The sequence below is a fragment of the Corapipo altera genome, unplaced genomic scaffold (genome assembly GCF_003945725.1).
Source record: "Corapipo altera isolate COAL_440 unplaced genomic scaffold, ASM394572v1 49, whole genome shotgun sequence".
Lineage (NCBI taxonomy): Eukaryota > Metazoa > Chordata > Aves > Passeriformes > Pipridae > Corapipo > Corapipo altera.
In genome coordinates, this window is record NW_020884879.1 from 7,110,664 (window position 1) to 7,134,653 (window position 23,990).

A 23,990-nucleotide genomic window follows, 5' to 3' on the forward strand; every position below is an offset into this window, starting at 1 on the left:
TTTAAAACCTTCCTAATGCTGCCAATAGTGGTTTTTTTCCAAATTTTGAGAAAGTGATTTATCTCTGGGATGAAAGCTACCACAATAAGCCTATCTCTTTTTTTTTTTTTCCCCCGGTCTGAGGGTTTTATAATAATTTTGAATTAAAACCCCATGTAACCGGATGTTCTAATGAATGGGGGCTTGGGGCCAGAGATCCCCATTTAATTATTGGACCCTGCTGAAACAGGAGCAAGTGGTTACACAACCCAGCAGCTGCTGGGCTGGACATGGTCTGTTGGTGGGAAGGAGGCTCCTACTGTAGGTTTACCTCTCTCCTGAGAGAGATAAATCCCTAAGGAAGACCATGGCCCACCCTCTGCTTAACATGGGCAGAATGACATGTTTTGTTGCTTCAGTTTCAACATGTCCTCTGGTTTTTTTTGAAAGAGGAATAAGACTGGATCCAGAACATACATGGTGGTGATGGTGAACACTGGTGAAAGGTGTGCTGCTCTCATGAACAAGACTGAACAGAGGAAGGCACCAAGGGGAAGCAATGAAAGCACATGGAGAAGTAGAAGCATTGCAGAAAAGTGGAGCAAAAATGGTACCCAGTGGAACCTGTCATAATGATGGCTCTTCTCTCATTTTGAAATCTGAGAGAGTGATGACAGAAAAACTCTTCAGTGCCTTATGGCTGTGCCTCAGACAAGCTTGCAGAGTCAGACCTGAGCTGCTTTCTTGCATCTCTAAAGGAATACCCCACCAACACCCCAAACTAGTAGTGGCCACCCAGGCTGTTGTTTGTTGGTGAGTTATGCAGCAGCATGTGATTTTTGCAGTTGCTGGTGCAACTTGTGAAACAGCAGTGTCTGACTTTAGAAAGGATGAAGTTGCATAGACTGTGCAAATAGTTGGAGTGGAGTTGTCTGGCACTTCAGATCATACGAACATGAAGGTTGACCTCAGATTACTCTGGTTATACTGCTCCCATTTCACCCTGTTCCTCAGCCTGACCCTTTGTCAAAGTAAAGAGAATTTATTTGGAAGACTTGAGTCATACTTTTCCCTTTCTTCCACTTGTTTAGCAGAGTGTATGCAATACTTGGGAGGGAACAGACGAAGACAAGGGAGAGAACTGGCTGTAAAAAATGAATATATCCTCACAGCACACTTTGGCAATGCAGACCTTGAGAGATTACTGATTGTGCCTTCCTCTGACTTGCTCAAGATGGAAGGGCGTGAAAGGGACATTGGGTTCCTGGGGCAAACACGGAGAGAAAATGATAAGCAGCATTCTCTCTGCCAGGAGAACCACTGCTGTGTGAAAATGCAGTACAGAAAATGCATGATAGATCATGTCAGCATCTCTTGTGATATATTGGCATAGATGAGAGAAGATTTTGACCCTTGCTTTAGAATGAGTACCCATGTACATGGTCTGGATCAGGGAGGGTTTTATTTGCTCTGATGGTAAATAAGGCATGTGTTATGGAGTCCTTACCAAAAGGGCAGGAAGGCATATGTGCCCACCCAACAACCAAGTTCAAATTCTTCTCTCCTTAGATGCTTAAAAATAGTTCAAAATTAGATGCTTTAAGTACTGTTATTCCAGCAGGATTACTCAATACTGAATTTAGCCTTTGGATTCTCCCCATGGCCACAGTCTTCATTTTAACTCCCCAGGAGAGAATGCCACATGGTTGCTTTTCTATCTGATTTTGGTGGGGAAAGGAAAATCTTTTGCAGAAGCTGGGGAAAATGTGTAGTATTCAAGATTTTTCACACCATGTTTCCTTCAAAGCTGGCATGGGAAGTGCATAATTATTTGGAAATTAATTTGGCAGGTTCTTCCCAGTGCTAGGCTGTTTTATGCATCAGCCTGTCACACTTAAATAGTTTAGGGCTCACTTACCGTTTTTGATTACACCTGAGATGGTTCACAGAAGTTGTTTTGACAGGGCCTAACTTTCTGTTACTAAGCTGCCTGATTTTTTTTCTTATGAAGCGTTTAAACCCTAGTCAAAACAGTTTTTCAAAATCTTCAAGCTAACTTAACAGGGTAAGTGTTCGCTCTGCTTCCACTGCCTGTCAGAAGGAGCTAATGTGTTCAAATTGTACGTTTAACATTATTTCAGAACCTGATTGCAACTTTTTTACAAATAAGCAGAGATACAGAGTAGTGTTGTACTAATTCTAGTCTTATTCAAATTAATCCCAAAATAATTGGAGTAACAATGCATAATCGGCAAACTGTTAAATACATTAGATCCTACTATTTTCTGTTGAATTTACTCCAACTAGGGGAAGAGCACTGTGTGTTTTTTGGCAGTAGCTTGTCTGGAAAATGAAATAAGTGAAACTATTCTCATGGAGAAGGGGATGGGGAACAGTTTCATAACCTCAGATTTTGTAATGCACTTCTTTAAGAAACCTGGTGGCTCAGTGAATGAATACCTATGTTCATTTTGATAACAGCAAGATTTTGTAAGGTTTCTGTTCTGTTATTCAAGGTATAATCTCCTACTGAAATGAAGTTCTCGGCCTGTGGCGTAGAGTGTTTATCAAATAGCCTCAGTCTGCAGCTGTCTGTATTCAAGTGGCTCTTTCTTCTCCAGCCTTTTATAGACCTCAGGAGCTGGGACCACAAGAATTGTGTCATTCTGGAGGTGTTGGTTTTAACATCACTTAATATGACAGATTCACTGCAGTTGTCTATCTTACTTTTAAAAAATGGTCATGAATCATAATTTAAAGCATTCTGCAATACTGTGCGTTAAAAAAGTACAAGGTTGCTTGGCTGGGTTATTATACAGTACAGTGCTTGTTTTGAAAAGATTTAATATGTGAGCCTGCTGAATGTTTGGGCATATTCAGCAACACACATACACAATCCTGCTTTTTTTGTTAATAGAAGGTTCACTTGACACAACACGCACCTGTGTTACCTTCCCGACACTGATTTAGACAGCTTTGAAACCTCCTTTCAGGGTTTCATGTCTGCTGTATATGTAAGATGAAGAGCCAGATTACAGAAAAAGTCACTGATAGATATCTTTCCAGGGGATCTTGGCAGGAGTCACTGGTATCACCAATACTGTTTCCGATATCACTTTCATCCATTGTAGCGATCTGCCAAAACAGGTGTATTTATAGGCCTTGGGGGACTAAAACAAGAGATCAAACATTTGCATAGCATTTTCCATCAAGTTCCCAAGGACTGAGGCTCAAAGGAATTTGATACGTTTCCAGGGATTACTTGGCTGTGCTGGGTATTTCTATGCTCTCTATAGTAATCAATGTCCTGCTGCTGTAGTAGGTTTTGGAACTAGAAAAAAATTTTCTCTCTTCTACCAAGGAAATCATCAACATAATGCTTCAGAAAAACTCACAGGTTGGCTTCAGAAAAATTCAGAAAAATATTTAAATTCACATCAGAGAAAACTGTGACAAAAGCTCACTTAATATGAGGAATTAAGGTAAATTAAGAAGTAGTGCACGAGTGCGATTAATTGGAACTACTTTGCTTAAAGAGTATGTGCCATGTGCCGAGACTTTTTCGTGCTCTGTCTTGGCAACAATTAAGCTTTATGGCTGCCTACTCCTTGTAAAGGCATGGAATAGTTAACGGGGTAGAGCTCTGGAAGAGGAAGAATCCCACTAATTGTGCAATCCTCCTGGCACTGGGGTTTGGCAGGACGCATGTCCTCACAGTGAACCTATGCTGGGTGTGCCGCCCTTTGTAGAGTGTGATGCACAGCTTCATGTGCCTCAGGCTGAAAGAAATAATCATTTTCAGCAGGGTGAGGGAACTTGAGTGCATAACTTTTTGGGACTAGCATGACAATCGTGCCTTTTTAGGAGATTTATGTTTACTGTATTGCAGCATCCCACTTTTCCAAAAATTTCCAGCGGTGATGGTGGTGAGTGATAAGGAGACACAGTAAAGTGAGTTGAGTTAATGAATGTAGTTCTAGGACTATAAAGAATTTGTTTAAAGGTGAAGTGCACAGGAAAAGAGTATTTTTCACTTAGTTTTAAAGGGAGAGATTAATGCAAGTTCAGGAAGGGAGTATTCAGCTGGATCGATACGTGAAGAAGGTGCCTCTTTTGGCGTAATTCCAGATGGAAATAGTGGACCACGATAAAGGCATTTCAATTCATAGTTTGTCAGGACATTATTAAGTGGCAATTAAAGTGACTCAAGTGTTCCAAAGCACAGGTTTCTGAGGGCTAGCAGATGATAATACAGAGATTAAAGAAATTGAAAAGCAGATCTGCATTGTTATGAAATGGCTTTGACAATACATGTAACTTAATTCTGGGAGACATTACTTTCATAAACTCCTATTTTCAAGAAAGCTGCATGAACAGTTCTCTTACTTCTGTGACTAGGGAATTGTTGTCTCCTTCCATTCTTTACATGAAGTGAACCCTGTGCATATTTGCTCCAGGAAAAGAATAATCAAAAGTTTTGTGCCCTCCACTCTTTGGAAATGTTCTGTTGACTGTGAACAATCTTTTCTTGGTGTCTTTAATCAATAGTAGCAAAAATTTCAACTGAGGGAAGTTCTAATTGCATGTGAGAGAAATGAAAGATGCATTCCTGGGACCATGTATACTCTTCCACAAAATCTGGTGGTGTAGAGACTGAGAAACTGTGCTCAGAGCTGGTGTATTGTGACAGCTGCAGCCTCAACTCCAAAACTGTTTGATCTGACTGTTAATACCAAGATTTCACTTCCCATCCACCTCCTTTTTAAACTCACTCTCAAGCATACTGCCTTGTACCTTTGTCCAGCAGCTACTTTGTTTTTTTCCCAATTTTTTTCCCAATTCCAGGCCTTCCAATTTAGTGTGCATAATCTTGTGAAGAATGACAAAATTATTTCTTCTGGGGAGTTTACTTCTTCCAAGGGTGATGGTTTTTATACCATGTGATGGAAGAAGATTTTGGTTTTTTCTTTGTTCAGACAGCTCTTCTATTTGAACAAATCTTGAAAAATTATTTAGACTACAAAATAAATGTATTTTTTTCTATTTTTGATAGACACTTCTGCATTTGTCACTGTAGGCTGCAAGTAGCAAGAGAGCTCTCTTTCACTAGAAGAAAGAAAATTGTTTTGCACTATGTAGCTGATTGATGATTTTTTCTTTTACATTATTGGAAATATCAAGGGTTCACAGAATATTCACTGTATCAGCAGCCTTGCATCTAATGAGGTTGTTTGGACACTGTTCTCTGAGCTGGAGTAAAATCTTTGGAACATGTTGAAATTTAACTGAAAGTGGGGGAGGTTTTTTAACAGTGAGCTTTAGGTAAACTGCATCTTTTTAAATTTCCGGGCAGCTGCCTTTCTCCCTTTGATGTACGGTGCCTGGTGATGCTGTTAATGAAATGCATAATTATGTGTTATATAATAAAACAGAGCTAACATGAAGGTGCCTAATAGATTATAATGATGTGGAGGCCTGAGAAACTAAGGACCATGGGGGTTGTTGAAAAGTGCCTCTGGTGACAAAGAAGATGTTTAAAGAGGTTTGAATAACTGTGCTGATAAATAAATTGTGGTCTCTCTGTGTGTAAATGACATTTTTCTAGATTTTGTATAGAGAGAGAATATTGAAAAAAATAGGTAAAGTTTACTAGGCTGCTGATGTATGAAATGTCAGCGCCGAGTGCTTCCAGTGCCTATTAGTGCTGCTGGCTTTGCATAGGCGGGTGCCCTGGGCAAAGACATTTTTGGCACAGCCTGCCTCACCCACAGGACCAAAAGAAACTGAAAAAAAAATCTGACAATATGCACAGAGAGTAAACTGCATTCTAAAGAACAGCCCCTAAAATTAAGTCGTGGAACGAGTATCGATAAATGAAACATCACGTTTAATGGCTGAAGAGTTGTAGGCATTTGATAGCTGCCCCTAACTTCCCCCCCTTCTTTCTCTGCTTTTGCCACCCATATTTTATCTCTCCCTCTGTAATACTCTGTATAGCTTGTTCCTTTCTGAGATTCTTTAGGAACTGGTTTGAACACATAGGTATTTTTAAAGGAGAGGCTGCATAAGCTTGCAGCCCTGGACCACATGGGCTGCTGATGGTGCTGGACTGTGGCTAAGCTTGCTTGGCTGCTGTTCTGGGCTCACAAGGACCTGTTTGCTGGGAGAATTAGCATGCAGGGAGCTTCAGTGTAAATTTGCAGCCTGCTAGTTACTTGGCATTAATTCCCTGGGTGAATGATTCTAGTACTTACTAAGAGTGCTTTTGTGCAGGTTAGCTTTAAGAGTACTTTTGTGTGAGTTAGGTGGGCTCCTTTTTGAAGGTGAAGTATGCTGGTTTTCACTTTCCAGGCACCAAGGGTACCCAAATGGGCAGTTAGTGCAGAGTAGCTAATATGCAGTAAATTCACACCCAAGCTCATGGAGCATGAACTTCCTCATGCAGCCGAGTCCCGAGGCTCTGCACTTTGTCTCTCCCAGCAGGGAGCAGATGGCCCTTCTCTAACCATGGAATACTAATAAAGCCCTCTGAAGAGCACATATATGTGTGTGTAGGTTCATGCCTGTCCATATGTTTATATAAGATGACTTGAATCTATCACAGTTCTTGGATTAACTTGTTCTTTCTTGATTTTTGTCAAGATACCCTAAGAAGAACTTTGCTGCTGAATTGCCATCATCCTTGTCATTAATAGACTGAGGTTTTAGCTGCAGGTTTTGATGAATTCTTTCTTCTTCTTCAGCACTAAGAGCAGCATACTTTTTCTTTTCAGTATATGAGTGACTGCATCTTTTGCGTGTGAATCTTTCTTTGTTGCAATAAATAATTTTATAAATGATTTTATCTCTTTTTCATGCTTATGCTTCAAATATATCATTGATTTCTACGTCATCTGCAGATTTGCTTTATGTTTTCACTCCAGTATTGCCTATTTCCAAGAAAATTTCCTTTCACAGAAGTTGCCTCTCCAGATTCCATCTGTAGTGAGAGTTCAGCCCAGCTCCACCAGCTCTATTTTGGCCCAAGTTTAAATTTACTTACACACAAAAGATATTGCTCAAAATGCTTTTAACCTGTCTTTTTTAAAATGACCTCAGCCATACTAGCCTGCCAAAGATAAACAGCATTTCTGCTCAACAGGCATTAACTCTTGGAGGAAGTGAAGTCCAGTGCTGAACCCAGAGGCGCTCTGAGCATTCAGTGAGCTGTTGTAAAGAGGAGCCATCCTGCCCCCAGATGCCAGCACTCAGGAAGGCTGCAGCGCTGAGGAAAATCAGCACAAGCCTGAAGGTTTCTCAGTTGCAGGTGTAAAATGCTGCTGAATGTTTCCAACAATAATGACGATCTGGGCCAGGTCAGCTTTCCTGTTCCTTCTAGAGGATAGGAGGGTAGGAGGAAGGGATAAAATGGGATGAAAACCAAGAAGAGGTGACTGGAGAGCAAGACTGGTTCTTGCTGGTTTTTGCTGTTCTGAAGATATTCTGTATAGTTAAAACAATCACTTGAAAGTGTTTTTTAGACAGAGTGTGTTTTAGAGAATGTTTTTTAAGTTTCAAAAGTTTTTATATTTAGAGTTTCAGAGTGCTTTTATAGCTTTTTAGAGTGTTTTTATATTAACTTTTAATATTGGTTTTATTCTGGAAGAGTTTCCTGTAGCAAGATACTTTAAAAAACCTTAGAAGTAATCCACAATAAAGGAGTATGCATCTGTGTGAATGAGTTGCAGCAGATATGATGAAGTAATTCTTAAAATCCCACAGTTGCTGTTTTCCTTTTAACTGACATGTTCCTGTTTTAAATAAAACAGTTGAATGTTAGGTTTAGAGAGACATTCAAAGAATGCTGTCGTGTTATTAGAAATCCCTGGCTATGTCCAAGCAGAAAGGACAGTTGCATGACCCTGTCGTACATGGCTAACTATGCCATATGAGTCCCTTATTGGGATATGCTGTAAATCATCCTGAATGTTATCTTTCCCAACCCAGAACAGAGACAGAATGAGGGTGAAAATGTAAGACTGGATACATTTGCTGCAGCTTATCATGAAGAAATGTGTTTATTGGCATTCTTTGAATGTAGATACTTGGAGTACTTAACAATCTCAAACTAATGAGGTCTATTAAACGGCCATGTGCTGTGATTCACTTTGTCTGAATTGGAGAAAAAATTCTATTCAAAAGCCTCTTAGTCTTATGAGGAAAATTTTCATTTAGTCCCAGAGTAATTGCTAAAGAATGTAGCTTTTTAGTAGGATGCAATGATAGAGGAAATGGTGGGTTGTGAAAGGAGACATCAGTTTTTACTAAAAAGTCTTAGTAAGGTATCGTAAAGGGAATATTTCTGTGCAGTCATTTTCACCATGAAAAATGTTTGACTTTATTGTGAGTTGTGCATAAACAACATTAACTGCATTCACATTGCTCTCTGTTTTTTGTAGGAGAATTCACTCTGAGTCCTTTTTTCAAAGGCAATTGTACTGGTGTACTTTGTTAAGTCACTGCTACCACACCTGTTAGATATTTGCAGTAGTAGGTCAGGTGAACTTGGTCTACCTTTGCATTTAGTTATGGTGGTTGTATCCAACCACGGAGGTAAAACAATTAGCTCAAGGAGAATAAAGTACTAAAACATGGTACATACTTTTCCACTCATCTGACTATACCCTCACTACCCAGGGAGAAAGGACAAGTATACTCAGGAAAGATGTTTTAGGTGATATACCATCATTTGTGCCTATTATTTTCTACAACTAGTGCTCCAGTGCCAATTCATGAATTTGTGATCATAGGGACAGGGATGCCTGCACCATGCCTTGTACTGCCAAACATTGCCCTGCATGGTAACTGATGTTCCTGCTGCTTGATCTCCTGAGCTGGACTTCTGTTGAAAGCTGCTTCATCCCTTTTCTGGCATCCTTCAAGACAGTGTTTGTACAAGGAGCTTGTTCTGTCAGGAAGCAGAAGTATGGGAAAACAATATTATATCTCCTGACCTCAGCAAAAAAGAAAAAGTATTTGGATTTGTTTGCATTTTTTAGTATTTGTCACAATGCCAAGCTATTTTAAGCAATCTGGCTACTCCATCTCTACTTACCCTTCTCTGATACATCAAAATTATCACAAGCCACCTGAAATATGGGAATCAGATGTGAGTTTTAATGTAAATGTTGCACTTCAAGATGATAGGGATGGGAGGGGGAGCTGTTACTGCATCAGCCAAGACTCTCTAGTGGAAGTGTTGATTGATTACCTATCCCTAGGATGGAGGGGGAATAGTCTTTCCCTTTCGGTGGACTGAATTGCTTCCCATTCCCTTGTGAAAGAATACAGTCCTGTGCAACCGTTGCCTTCATCTGCGGGTATAAAAATAAAAAGGGAAAGTCCTTTGTTCTCTTTTCTCCTTAGTTAGAGATCACAAATGATGTCCAGTCCTTGCTACTGAAAATGCTGGCTGTCACGGTGGTCAAGGTGGTTAGTGACTTGTTCAACATATCCCTGTACAGTTCCCTCCTGAAGCTGAAATGCATTCCCTACTTGGATGTGATATCTTTTGTTCATTACAGAGTCAAATGGTGAGGTCTCTCATGTTGCTGATCCTCAAATTTTCTCTCTCATGTTCTTCACAGAGGCTGTACGGGTTCTCTGAAACCCGGGGCTTAGAGGGAAAAGGACTAAAAGAATCCTGAACAGCTTCCTCACGGTGTGATATGCTGTAAAAGTAGAACAAAAGAGACTCCCTTTCTCTTCAAATTTATATTTGAATAGTATATATCCACAGCCAAAGCAGAACACTTCAGCTGTCTTTTTCCCAGTACTGAGGTCTACTTCTGGATCCCTTTCCCCACCCACGACGTGGGGCGGCCCAGTTCTAGTTCCGTTTCCATCTGAAGAACCATTGCGATGCTTTGAGGGATGGGGAAAGGGAACTCCAGGGGTTTCTCAGGGGTTTTTTCAGGCCCTGAGCCTGGAGGGGAGAGGTGCTCCCCCCTCCCCTCCCGCACGTGGCCCCATGGCTGGCAGGGAGACAGGACACAGGACACCGGGCATGGAGAGGAGGCAAGAGAGGGTTTATTGTGGGGATGTTACATTTATAGGGTTTAGGAGGATTCAGAGAGTAACCAATTAGAAGTCTCAAGGGGCTTACAGGAACACCCAATCACAGGAAGGAGTTAACAAAGGCCAATGGGAAACACCTCAGGACACCCCCCCAGGACATTCCTGCATGGATAACACGGGGGTTATGCAGGACATTCCTGCATGGATAACATGGGGGGTGCTGGGAAGAAAAAGCATGTGTTTGCAAAGAGACCACCAAAAACCATTTTAAGACATGTTTAAGCAACAGTTTTTCCCATATAATGCAGGTTTAGTGCCACACTACTGGACAATCTCTTAGATTCAAATGACCCTTTAGAAGAACAAAATATTGATGACTGTCCAAACTTTCTTCTAAATGTAGTCATATCTGAAAGCTTTTAACAGGCCCATTGAATGGTAGGTATAATCTAACTGTATTTATAATGAGAGGAAAAATTGCCAAGATGTGGTAGGAGGAAATAAAAACAATCTATGACATTATGGGTGATTTCTATATGTACCATGGCAGATAAAGCAGAGGGGAAGAAGCCGTAAATTTTCCCATGGTATTCCAATTAGATGACAAGCCCATGGAAAGAATTATAACTGCTTTCCTGGTTCAGAGTAAGGTCCTATTCACTTGAACGACATATATATATATATACACACATATATATACACACACACACACACACATATATATATATATACATATACACATATATATATATAATTTTGTTTTCCTCCCACTCCTTTATTTTTTCTCTCCAAACACATTAAAAAAAGTTTCTGGATAACTTGGTCAGACTATACCAACACTCTAAAGCAAAATATATAGTATCACAAGTTGGTAAAGATTTAGATACTTTACAGACTGCCAAGGTTTAGTCTAAATCCTCTTAGACATAGGCTGATACTTATATGAAGTAGCAGATGTAGTTGCTAAGCTACTCTTCATTATATTTAAAAAGTCATGACAGTCAGGCGAAGTCTTCAGTGACTGGAAAAAGGGAAACTTCACACCCATTTTTAAAAAAGGATGAAATGGTAGACTCCAGCAACTACCAACACCCAGCCTCACCTTTGTGCCCAGTAAGATCATGGAACAGGTCCTGTTGGAAACTGTGTCAAAGCATTTGGAAGATAGGGGAGTGATTTGAGACACCCAATATGGCTTCACAAAGGGCAAATTATACCTGACTCATCTAGTGGCCTTCTACATTAGAGTGACTGCATTAGTGGACAAGGGAAGAGCTATAGATATCATCCACTTGGACTTCTGCAAGGTCTTCAATGCAATCCTGTATTGAAGGGACTTTTAACTAATTTGGAGAGGTAGGGATTTGTTGGATGGAATGTTTGATGGATAAGGAATTAGCTGTTTGGCTGCATCCAAAGAGTTGCAGACAACAGCCCAATGTCCAAATGGAGATTAGTAACAAGTGGTAACTCTCAGGAGTCCATACTGGGGCTGGTACTGTTCTATATCCTTATTAATGACATAGACAGTGAGATTGTACCCTCAGCAAGTTTGTGGATGGCACAAAGCTGAGTAGTGCCATTGGTATACTTGAGGGGAAGGAGGCCATCCACAGGGACCTTGACAGGCTGGAGGAGTGGGCCATTTTGAACCTCATGAAATTCCACAAGGTCCTGCCCCTGCATTGGGGCAGTCACCAGGATCACTACAGACAAGGTAATGAATGGACTAAGAGCAGCTCTCCAAAACTGGGGATATTGATAGACAAAAAAATTAGATATGAGCTGGCAACGTATAATTGCAGCCCAGAAAACCAATTGTATCCGGGGCTGCATGAAAACAAGTGTGACCAGCAGGTTGAGGAAAGTGATTCTCTCCCTTTACTCTGCCCTTGAGAGACCCCACCTGGCACACTGTATCCAGCTCTGGGGTCCTCAGCACAAGAAAGACATGGATCTATTGGAGCGGGTAAGAGGAGGTCCAAAAAATGATCAGATGGCTGGAACACCTCTCCTGTGAAGAAATGTTGAAAGAGTTGTTGTTGTTCAACCTGGAAAAAAAGACTCTGGGGAGACTTTATTACAGCTTTTCAATACTTAAAGGGGCTTATAGGAAAGATGGAGAAAGACTTTTTGTCAGAGCCTGTAGTGATATGATAAGTGGCAACAGTTTTAAACTAAAAGATGATAGGTTTGGTTGGACATAAGCGAGCCAGGTCAGATGGGGCTTTGAGCAACCTGGTCTTGTGAAAGGTGTCCCTGCCCATGGCAGAAGGGTTGAAACTAGATGATCTTTAAGGTTCCTTCCGGCCCAAAAGCTTCTGTGATTCTATGATTCTATGTCACTGGTCTCTCCAACACACTTCTTGGATACTCTGTTACCTTGTTATCCAAACATTTGTTAAGCCTTCATTTGTTAAACAAATGAAGCGTCACCATACAGCCATCTTAGACTTCTGGAATTTGGACTGATCCGTTGATCTCTTATAGATTGGGCATCCCAAACCCTGAATATTGACTCAAGGGAACTCTGGATTTGTAGTCTGTCTCTTAAAGTAAAAACTGTCATAATTGAAATTAATTATGAAGCCTAACATGCAGTCTTTGTAAGAATTCCCAAACCAAGATCTTATTGCTTTACCTAACGTGGGAAATACACAGATTAAACAAGACAGTTAAAAAAAATTAGTCTCTTTACATGTTTCCTTACCTTTGTTTCCTCATCACTTTTCTGAGCATCCTTGAAACTTGAACAGAAGTTCTTCAGCAGAAATTCTACAGAAAGGTGCCTGGCAATGACTTTTCTTTCCATGTGTTTTTCCTGCAAACCAAGATTTCTTATTTTTTTTTCCTCTCTGATCCTGCAGCTAACAAGATGCTATGGGAGCCTGCCTGTTTGCTTCTTTAGTCTTTCTTTTATCTCAGAGTGACCACACAGTGTATATAAGGCTCTGCTGTTTTTATGTTACACTTATTTGCTACACTTTGGGAGTATTTTTATCTTCAAATGCCTATACCCAGACATCGTTTTGCAGAGAGTGTCCTCTTTCTGTTGTGTCAGCTTGGTTGAGAGTTTGCACTGGGAAAGCATTAGGTGACAGAGTTATGTTTGTGCCGGGTTTTTCATCCTCTTTGTTCAGTATTATTCTGAAAGATCACAAAATGTATAAACTGTGCATTGCTGAATTCCCAAAATCATAACAGGGACAGGGGTCAACTGTGTGGGAACTGGTAGCTAGCATATATTTATAAACAGGTGATAAATTTTATTTGTGTATGCAGAATGAAAGGTTCAGATAACTAACAGCTTGCTTAAATGCCATAGAAATGCCACATAAATTGGGATCCTTCTTCAACTGAAACTGAAAAGTCTTTGGAAAACAGTGCAGAGAGGAAAAATGAGAGACTTAAAAGAACACATATTTTTATGTCCTCAGCACTTATACTGTTAGAGAGAAAGTGTGGATCTTCCCTTTCCCAGTTCTTCATTGATGTTAAGAATGGAAAGACCTTCTGTATATGATAATTTTGTTGATTCCTGTTACATGGCTGGATAACATCCCCAGGCATAAGATGTGTTAGACACTGAATGGAGAAGTGAAAATAGATGTTAGATGAACAAGGTGGGGGCAGCATTAAGGACCAGCTCCACAAAGGAATTTAACTCCTAACTGCTGTAGAAGTCAATGGGTAGATTAGGAAGTTAGATTATGTACATGCTAACTCTGAAACCATCTCTGTAAATAGTGTTATATACAAAATTGGTGGAAGTGAGGCCTGGGTCCTCAGTGATATTTCACTGCCTAATTTATATATAGGCACTGGCATCTCTGGATGCTCTGCTTCCTATGGAGCAGGAAGGCTTGAGATTTATTTTCTTAATACTCATTATGTTTTTGGAACCTCATTGATCACCCTGCCTGTTTTATTCTGTGCTCTGGGTGATAAGGCTCCAAACACAGCTGTATCTAGTACAGGGCTGCTACAGTGGACTGTGATTTCCAGCTACATTGCACACCACTGTAAACACCCCCCTTATAAAATCTGGTTCTCTGGAACACTCAAAGCTGCGGGCTGCCAGGGAATGTTCTTTAATGAGGGTAAGGAGTACTTGAACACATCTATGACTTGGCAACCCTTCCTGCTTTTTATAAGCTACTATACACTTCAGAGAGAAAATATCTTAGAGGCTACTTTTTAATGGGACAAGTTTACTTAAGAGCTGAGTGGAGTTGGTGCCAGTAGTTCTGTTTTGTTCTAGCTTAATATTAGCCTTGTCAAAGTTCTTATAGTGTCTCCTGGGTGTTTCTCTATTGCATACCATATAAAGCTGGTTTTGGGAGCCAAGAATTTTGGCTGGAATATATATTATAGTGGTCTCATTATATTTTTCTGAAGTGCATCAGAGGTGGCCCTGTATTAAAGATCCATGGAGCATGGCTAATTTTTTTTTTCTTTCTCCCTTCTAGCTTTGCCTTAGCCCACACCGCAGACATTGGATCCAGAATTTGAGCCAACCCAAGTTTGAGGGTTATTTGGGTTCCAAGGTCCTGGTTTGGCCTGTAATTAAATTTCGGGGTAATTAGTGATTTTTTTTTTAGATGAGGCTTTGGATTTTGAAAATCACCAGACTTTGGGGATGGTACTTTTGGTTTGGGCCTAGGCTAGCAACTACTATGCTAAAAGATTCCCTTCTCATCTTGCTGACACAAGTGATCATTCAAAGACAACTCACCATGTGGTACATCCTGTCTTGCCTCTTTGAGAAGCCAGTGTGTTTCATGGCTGCTTGGCGCTTTCATCCCGAGAGACATCATTAGAGGGTGGACTTGGCAATATGTTTGCATCAGAGGGCATCCAGCCCATCTTTTGTAGAGTGCTTGTGGTGGAAGCTGGATCCTGTTCTGCCTGTACAAAGGAAAAAGGGAGCTGCTGTAACAAGGCCATGCTTTGTATGAGGAAAACCCTGGCTGCCACAGAAAAGATGGAGGGAAGGTGTTGAGATGTGGGTTAGATTTATTAAAATCACATTTGGGCTTTAAGTTGCCTCTATGTCAGGTTTAAGAAAACATGGCAAAGAACCATTTTTAGTCCCTTTTTTTGCCTGTTCTCCTGTGCTGGATTTTGAGTTTTAGCTGAGAAGCAGCTGTGGGAGCCATAAACAGTGGAAACGATCACTGATAAAAATACTACGGCAGAGCCAGGTGCCACTTTAGATCCATGGAAGACCAGTGGCACAGCCTTGCCTTGTTTTCAATGTGGTGTTGGTGGTGCCCGTGCAGGATGGGTGAAAAGAGTCATTGCTCCCTCCTGTCCCTGCAGCAGCTCCCACAGCTCTATTTTCTCAGACTTTTCTACTGTTAAATTTCACCAAAAATTTCAAATTTAGCGTGAAGTGATTTCAGTGTCCAAATCTGAATAATGTCTCTTAGGAAAAAAAAGTCATATGCAAACAGGGGAATCTTTATTATTATGAATATTCAGATCAGACAGGAAGAGGAAGACTATATGGAGGGAAGCAGGAGGAGTTCTGGTTTTAGATCTGCCCCATTTCCTTGTGTTGCTTTGGCCAGACCAATTCATTTTTCAATCTTCTCAGTTATAGGAGAGAAAAATATGGCTTTCAGAGTCTCTAAGTATTGTCAATGTCTTAAACAAAATGCCTTATATAAATGCAAAATTTTTTGAGAAGCCTAGAAGACAATTTTTTACCTGCTCTAATTTTGCCTATTTAATGAAGCTACTACTTAAATGTACTACATGAATCAAAATGACTTTATTTATTTGGATTGGTGAAACCATACAAAGAAGACCAAGATTCTGGCTGCATTATTGTTTATTTTTAGATCAGACTCTGAACAAATAAATTGCTTTTCCCATGCTACACTAAATACCACCAGATATAACCTTTCCTCTAACCTAAAATAAACCTTTCCCAAACTTAGCCAGTCCCTTTCCTAAAATATCCAGGATGACAGCTGGAGCTGGTGCTGTGCTCTCCAGGTTTGGAGTTGCATGATGAGGAGCAAGTGTGGAGCTGGCCAAGATGAGGGATCATGGAGACCTGGCCAGCACCACTCTCCTTTGATAGAAAAGGCTGGAGACAGAGTAGTACCTCACTGCTGACCTCCTGCACTTGGAAGTGTATTGGTAGTTACTGCAGTCCTCATTACCAGTATATACAATAGAAGGATGAATACTAGGATAGTGAAGACAAGCCAAAAATCTGTCGGATAGAAATCCTTGAAGGACCTCGTAAATACTTTATGTTTACACAGGGCCTGTATATTTTCACAATTACCTTTCCATGAGCCCAAAATGTTTTACACTGGAATGTTCAGGCTCTAGGAAATTATATTTTCTGATATGTCTGAAAACTGCAGACTCAGCTTCTCTGTTGCCCCATTTGTTTAATGAACAATTAAAGCTGGATTGCCCCTGCCCCCAAATATGCAAAACGAAAATGGTGAGTTCTACCAAGATTATGTACTGATTGTAATTGCAGTGTGGTAAGAAGAAAATGGTTTGAATTTACAAGTGAGTGTTGTACCATAAATGTCAGATAGATGCAGCTACAGGATTTGCTTTTATTATAATTCAGAAGCGGCAAGAAAAATTACTTTCCTATAGTGATATTTTTAAGAGAAACAAACTTATAAGAAGTTTGAAAGGTTTGGTGCAGTTGGTCAAAACCTTAGGGTGAAAGTTTGGAGACGTGAACAGGTAGATCAAATATAGTGAGTTTTGAAGCAGCTGTTGTGTTCCTCTGGTTTCTGTCACAAGGCACTTCTCTTTCCTGTCCAAAGCAAGGTCCCTGTTAGAGTGTGAATGGGACTGTCATGGGATTGGCACACCTGTTACATGTATTGAACATGCAGTGACAATGGATTGGTACTTAATATGTGGTTCTGGTTCTTGCTGTGAGGTCCATCGTGAATCAACTGTAAGGTCCACAGTGAGTGTAACAGAGATCCCTTCAGATCACGGACAAGACTTTCTGCCTGATGTTGAGGGAGGAATAATAAATCCACAGTGACTTTTGGTGGTGTTTTCCATTTCTGGGGTGTCCCGTGAAACCAAAAGAAGTGACTTCTGCACACTTTCCGCAGCAGGAAAGGCGCTGAAGCAGCATCTGGAACTAATAACCTGTGTTTCACAGCTCACTGGTGGGCAGCAAACGAGCTGCTCTGGCTCCAGCAGGCCCTTACGTAAAACCTGCACACAGTGATTTTCAGCTGTGAGAAACTTGAAATGGCTTCTGCTGGCCCAGTGAGAAGGAGACTGACTGACTCCCTTCTCGTTCACCTGGGACGACAAGCTGCCTGTATGGGTATCACCGCAGCCCTCAGATGTGGTAGCACACAGGTGGAGCATGCACATACATACACAGACAAATCACATCCAGCCATCAGATGGGGTATTCCACTAATTAGAAAGTCTGTTCTGGTGTCTGGCCACCATTTGGCAGATACTGACAGTTTCCACTTAAAGCCAGCCAACCTCACCAGAAAGCCAGCTGTGCGGCTGATCTCATGAAGATGTCATTGAACAACTGTTTGAACTCATTCAAGAAATGGTGGGTCTGACTCTAAGCAGGCTGAAATCCCCTGAGGGTCTTTACTGGATGTGGGAATACAGACATCCATTGATGTAATAGTTATACCTCAGTGTTCCTGAGTTACATGTAAGGATATCATCCTCATTCTGGCACTAGGTATTCCTTCCAAGTTCACCTTAAGCTGAAGTGGATTCTCTTTGCTGTTCACATATATGTCACTTTTTCTGTTCCTGTGAGTGTTGCTACATCCTCATAAATATTGGTATCTTGTCATAGTGGTTGCCATGATGGAAACATTTATTTAAAGGAAGAAACAGATGGCACCAAATACTTCAATGAATTTCAGCATGTTTGAGAAATGAAAATCCCTTTTTAGAAATAGTATCAGTTTTGTGAAGCTGTTAAATGTTATTTCACACAATCACAAGGGAGATTTTTTCTTCAGTACACTGTGTATGCAGAGCCACAGTGGAAGTAAGACAAAAAAAAAAAAAAAAGGCATAGAGTGGAGTAGTTATCAAAAAAGCCATAAAGCAACAAGCATAGTTTTATTAGCTGGTGCCACCCAATATGTGGAGTTGTGACAGTAGGTGAATGGGAGATGAAAGTGACATTAGACAGAAAAAGCCAGAGGAAGCTGAGTCCTGGTGCTGGGGAGAAAGAAGAAAGGAGCAAGAAAGAGCAAGTCACACACGCCCAAAATTCATTCCCAGCTGTGAGTGTATGTATTGACTGCATTTCACTATAAATACACTGTCAGGTGCACATGAATGGTATGTAGAAAGCAAGGGGGTTAGTTAAAGATTTTTTTTTTTTAAATTATGAACGTTCGTAGAAATTTGTAGCTTACATTATTTTTATGAAAAATTAATTATGGTTCCAAATGTGCCTGTGAGAAGATATTCCTGGGCCTGTAAGAAGAGGGATAGATTTGTTATAGAAAGGGGAATGCTGAAGTTTGAGGGATTAAATGCCTTTCCAGATGAAGTTGATTGTACAGCTGGAAGGAGAAGTGCTTTTGCTTGAAATCCTGGTTAAAAGTGTCAAAAGCTTCTATTTACTGGACTGGGAACAGGTTATAATCTCTATCTCCAAGTAACTAATGTCATGTTTTAATAACCCAACTACATGTTTCCACTAGAAAGTGCCTGATTCTTGGAGGGACTGAGAAATCTGAAATATTTTTCATATTTTTTTCCATCTGCATTACTTTAGTTTACTTGGTTTGCAATCTATTAGACCTAAATTTCTGTACCCCATTTTGACTTAAAGGTCATCTGATAATCTGTGCCTGATTATTAAAACGTATACTGCTGTCACTGTCCCTTCCCAAACATTTTTAATATACTAGTCAATGCTTTCTTGGACCAGAGAGAGAGTGGAAAAGCTAAGGTGGCTGGTACAGTACATAAGGGTGGAGCCCTGAATGAAGCTTTTATAAAAGCTGTCTCATAGGAGTTTTCCTCTCTTTTTTTTTTCCAGTTTGGATTAATTATGTCATTGCATTCAAATGACAAGAGTTTGTGAATTTACCTTGGAAATTGCTCTGCAATGCTCTATCCAAAGAAGATGCATTTTCCTGTTTGGTTATAAGCAAGATCACAAGACATTTATTTTAGTGCTCAATTTACTTCCTTTTCTCACTTTTCTCCAGTCCTGTTGAAGTTTGTTTGAAATGTTTCCTTGAATTTAGATAGCTTGTGCTGGTGTAATTTTGAGAAATTACTTCTTTGCCTCTGGTTGGTTACAATGCCAGGGCAGATGTAACATGCTTGTTTTTGCAAAAGATTAGTACAGGCTTAGATAATAATTTGGAAAATACAAGGATAGCTGAATCATTGCCATTCTTAATACAGTAATAATTAGTAGTATGTTCCAGGGTTAGCCTGTTAGATATCAAGAGAGGTAATCTGTTGTTGGCTCTTTCTCTCTGTGTACCTTTATACACATTCATATATGTTCTCTCTAGAGCTGGCTAGGCATTGCTTGCAGGGATCCTCCTCTCCTGACCATTCAACTGAGCAGCCTCGGCAGGAGGGTGTTTGCTCCTGGCCCCCTGGATGCTAAAGGGAGAGGATGCTAAAGATCCCAGATGAAGGTTCAGAATCCCCACGACTGAGGTGAGAAGCCATTTTGGATCTCTCATGTTTCCACCATATGTAGTCTTTTAGAGGTCATGTCCTCCAGATACCAATCTTCAAGGCCATGGTGCAGCACCTCGTGTTGGACTTGAAGTGCTGTTGATATATGTGTAAGGGCTGAGAGCAGGTTTTGCATGTGATGAGTTGAGGCCGTGGTGTTTATGTTACTGTTTGTATAATTCAAGCATATAGATCCACTTCCACAATCCTTTCTTTACCTATTTACCCCAAGGTCTTATGCACAACCTAGTTAATTTATTTGTAGCTAAATGCCCTTGAATAAACAACTGCATCTATATAAACTGGGTAGAAGCTGCTGTTTTTCTAACTTAATAGTATTTTATACTGATGATGCTGGTGGGAAAAACTTGATAAGAATGAAGGAACAGAAAGGTGAAGGAACAGAGAAGTGAACTCTTGGCAGAAACCCACCAAACATTCCACATGTTCCCTGTTTCTCCTGGCCCTTCTTGCCCCAATCCATCTCTTTTCCAAAACACAAAGGCTTTCTTATCTGTTTTCTTTGTTTCTTTTTTGTTCTCCAATTTTTCAAGCATTAGAGACAGTTTCCCAGCAGATTATTGAGACCTCATGGAAATCCATTTTTCTTTTGTGTACAGTAGTTGCTAAACATATATAACTTTCAAATCCTCTCTGGGAAATAAGCAACAGAGCTAACATTCAACTAACCCAACCCAGTAAGTTCTGTACTATCAAAAGGCCTTTAGACTGAATAGCTAAATGTCCTCTCATTTAAGGATATTGAGGGAGCCAGGACCAGGGAATGCTGGGAAGCTTGTTGTCTTACAGTCAATGTAAATATTTGTAGATATACTGAAGGGAGTCTGAGCCCTGCAAAATTTCGGCTCCTGATTTAACCATAAGGGTTTCTTACTCAGTTTAGTGTTCAACTAATATAGAGACAGCAAGGAGTCATAGGCCTGGTCTGCCACGCAAAGTTCCGCTGAAGAGTGATTTTCAATAGAGCTAATTGAACAAAAGCACACCATTAGCATGTATGCACTTACATCAAATTCACAGTGATTTTATAGGTTTAATTTAACTTTAAATCAGTTTAAATGTGTCTATTTCAGGAGTTAGTACTGAGTGGAACAAATCAATTTTAAAATTAATTTAATTTAAGTGGTATCCTTTTCCAGTGTAAGGAGGTCTTCTAGACCTTTCTGTTTCCCTTTATTTATCTCAGTGGTATTCTATGAATATACTAAAAGACACACTTTTTTCCCTTCAAAATTCACTTGCAAAAGTACTGAATTCTGTCATCTGCACATGATTAACATTTCTGCAGTACATATGTACTGTTCTATAGTGGGATCAATATTGGCATGTAACTTTTGGATAAGCTTTTTCATGTTTTATTTTACCAAATGTCTTGTTGAAAAGAAAATTGGTGGGCCCGTGACAAGTATGCAGAAATCTTTTTTGACTTTCTAAGACCAAAAAAAAAGAATTTGTATTTAAATGTAAGCACTTTCCTGCAATGTTGTGAGTTTAGTCACAATGAGGTAACTTTAACGATGATAGAGAGTAAAAAAGCTAATATAAATCAACTGTATTTATAATGTAGTAACATCTACATTTCTTCATAGCAGTGCAGCTCGTTTGGGAATACAATGGATATTATAAAATAAATATGTTCAATTTTTCTGGCTCAATGAAATGTACAGAAAAAAAAAGAATGCCTTATTCTCAGTAAATGAATAAATAGTAGAGACTAGAACTGAATAGCTCTAATACTTGCCAATGTTTATAACACAGGTAAGTAATTTTAATGACCTCCAATCTTCTAATGTTCCCCTCAGTGAACGAACCAGCCTGTCCTCCCAGTTGTTCAGTCCTGACTATACTCAGACAAAAACACACCACAAGCATTAAGCAACCCCCAAAACTCCTTCTGAGAACTATTTATACAAGATGCAGTGGTCAGTCAGGGTAGTAAAACAGTGGTTTACAAGAAGCCCAAATAAAACCTAGGGCTGTCCCAAGCAAGATGGCCTGTGGTGAGTCAATGGGTAAACATTCTCAGTGCACACAGGGAAAGATGGGAGTAACAACCTAAACCAGGAGAGGGCAAATCTGTGAATAAATCCAAGCAAGCAACATTGCCTGTGTTTTCATGCACCTTGGTCCTTAATGCATGTTTGAATTAGGACTATGCTTCTCTCCCACCCACCCTTAAGTCCTTTCAATCATTTGAAACTTACATAAAATATAGAGTAAAACTATTTGAAGAAAAGCTCTCTTGTACTGTGTTGTCTATGAAAACCTCCACGTTATGATTAGATCTGTTATGGTTAGATCCTTAACAATTTATTTCAGTGGGAAAGCTTCCACTGGATTTAATAGCAACAGGGCCTGAACTACATTTCCATGAATCATTTCGAGACAGATTACCATTCAGGGATATTGGCTTTTTACCAAATGACTGTCTTATTTAGATCATAAGGCAGATTGTCTTTGTTCCATGTTATATCTAGTCTCATGGATGTGGTCTTGAAAGGAATCTGAAACTTGGATATCATAACTTTGGTGAAACAGCCTTAATATTTTAACATATTATGCTACTATAATGAATTATGTTTTGGGAGAAAATGTTCTCACATGCCCTATAAAAGAAAAATTTATGCTAGATCTATTTCTGTAATGTGGCTACAGCTCTGTGTCTCTCCTTGAGGTAAATCTATTAGTGTAAGAAAGATCTACTTGATAAAATCCAAATGTAAGCAACCTGTGTTATTCCATACTAAAAGGCATTTTCAAGATGGTAAATGAATGTCCTTGCTTGCAATTGCATTTTGAAAACAAGGACTTTGTTGCATAAACGCAAGTATTCAGCAGCAGTCGCAGTCACCAGCTGAACAAAGTGTCTTTGTGAGGCATTTGGGGAGGCTCATGGTCATGCAGGAGTGGAGGACCCACCAGTGTTGGGGATGTGCCTGCAGGGGCTGGTGCCTGGGCATGGTGTACATTTGCTGTCTAATTGCCCCAAGGGCAGCACTACAACCTGGAGAGCTGTGAGCACTGCTTGGGCAGCTGGCAGGGCTGCTGGTGGGCTAGTGCACATGTAGGTGCCTGGGATGGTTTACAGGCTCCTGTTCACCATTTGTACTCTCCTTCTGGCTCTTCTGCAGGTTTCCTGTGCCATCTTTGGATCTTGGATGCTTCTGGGAAGGCTGATCCTGACAAAGTTATGTTAAACATGCCTTTAACAATAGCTTGAGCCCCCAGCTACACAGGAGGAGGGATGCTAGGGGACTGTGATGGGGAAGGCTGGGGACCTGTGAGTCCTGGCAGTAAGAAAACAATTTCTCCTACTCCACTCTCAGGTCTGCAACTGCAGAATAGGTTTAGGGGTCTGAAGGCAGGTGGAGGAGGACACAAGATTTGGTGACAGCAGCCATAGGTAAGACATTAAATGCTTTGTTTGCTTCACTGTCTACAAACAAGGACTCCTAGGTCTCCAAAGTTAGTGTAAAGATTCAAGGAGAACTACCAGCAATAGCCAAAGACTGAGTGAGGGATTACTTGTGAAAACTTGAGCCATAGAAGTCTATGAGACCAGATAGGCTGTGTCTCAGAATGCTGAGAGAGCTGGCAAGGCTGCTGTCTTTCATCTTTGAAAGGCTGTGAAGATTTGGGGATGATGCCCGCATGATGTCAGAATTACAAGTATTTTAGCTATGTTCAAGATAAACCAAAAGTTCAGTTTATAGAGCTGCAGGTCAATCAGCCTCACTTCAGTTACTGGGAAAATCATGGAGTCCTCTTGGAACAGATTTCTGGGCACATGAAGGAAAAAGTGGTTATATTAGCATGGATTTACCAGAGGTAAACTGTGCCTGGCTGACCTGATTGCCTTCTATGCAGAAATACATGGGTTTGTGGTTAAGGAGGGAGCAGTGGATGCTATTTTCCTTGATTCTAGCAAGGCTTTTGACACTATCTTTCATCTTGTTCTTGTATCTAAAATAGGATGGTACAGTTTAGAGGCTGAACAACAAGATGGTAAAATAACTCTTTGGGTGGTTGGCCTTGGAGGGTGGAGGCTTAAAAAGGAGACACTGCAGGGTCTATCCCTAGAACTAGCCTGTTTAACATATCCATAAATGACAGGAGGACACAATGGGATGTACTTTCAACAGAATTGCAGATGTTGACAAACTGGAATGATCACCACTCATGCTTGAGGCTGCACAACTAGGACTTGTTTGTCCTGGAGATGAGATGACTTTGGA

At 40.3% G+C, this 23,990-nt stretch overlaps 1 pseudogene; it reads left to right on the forward strand.

The window, feature by feature from the left end:
* LOC113945068 overlaps positions 1-23,990 on the forward strand; it is a 78,100-nt pseudogene that overhangs the window by 35,235 nt on the left and 18,875 nt on the right.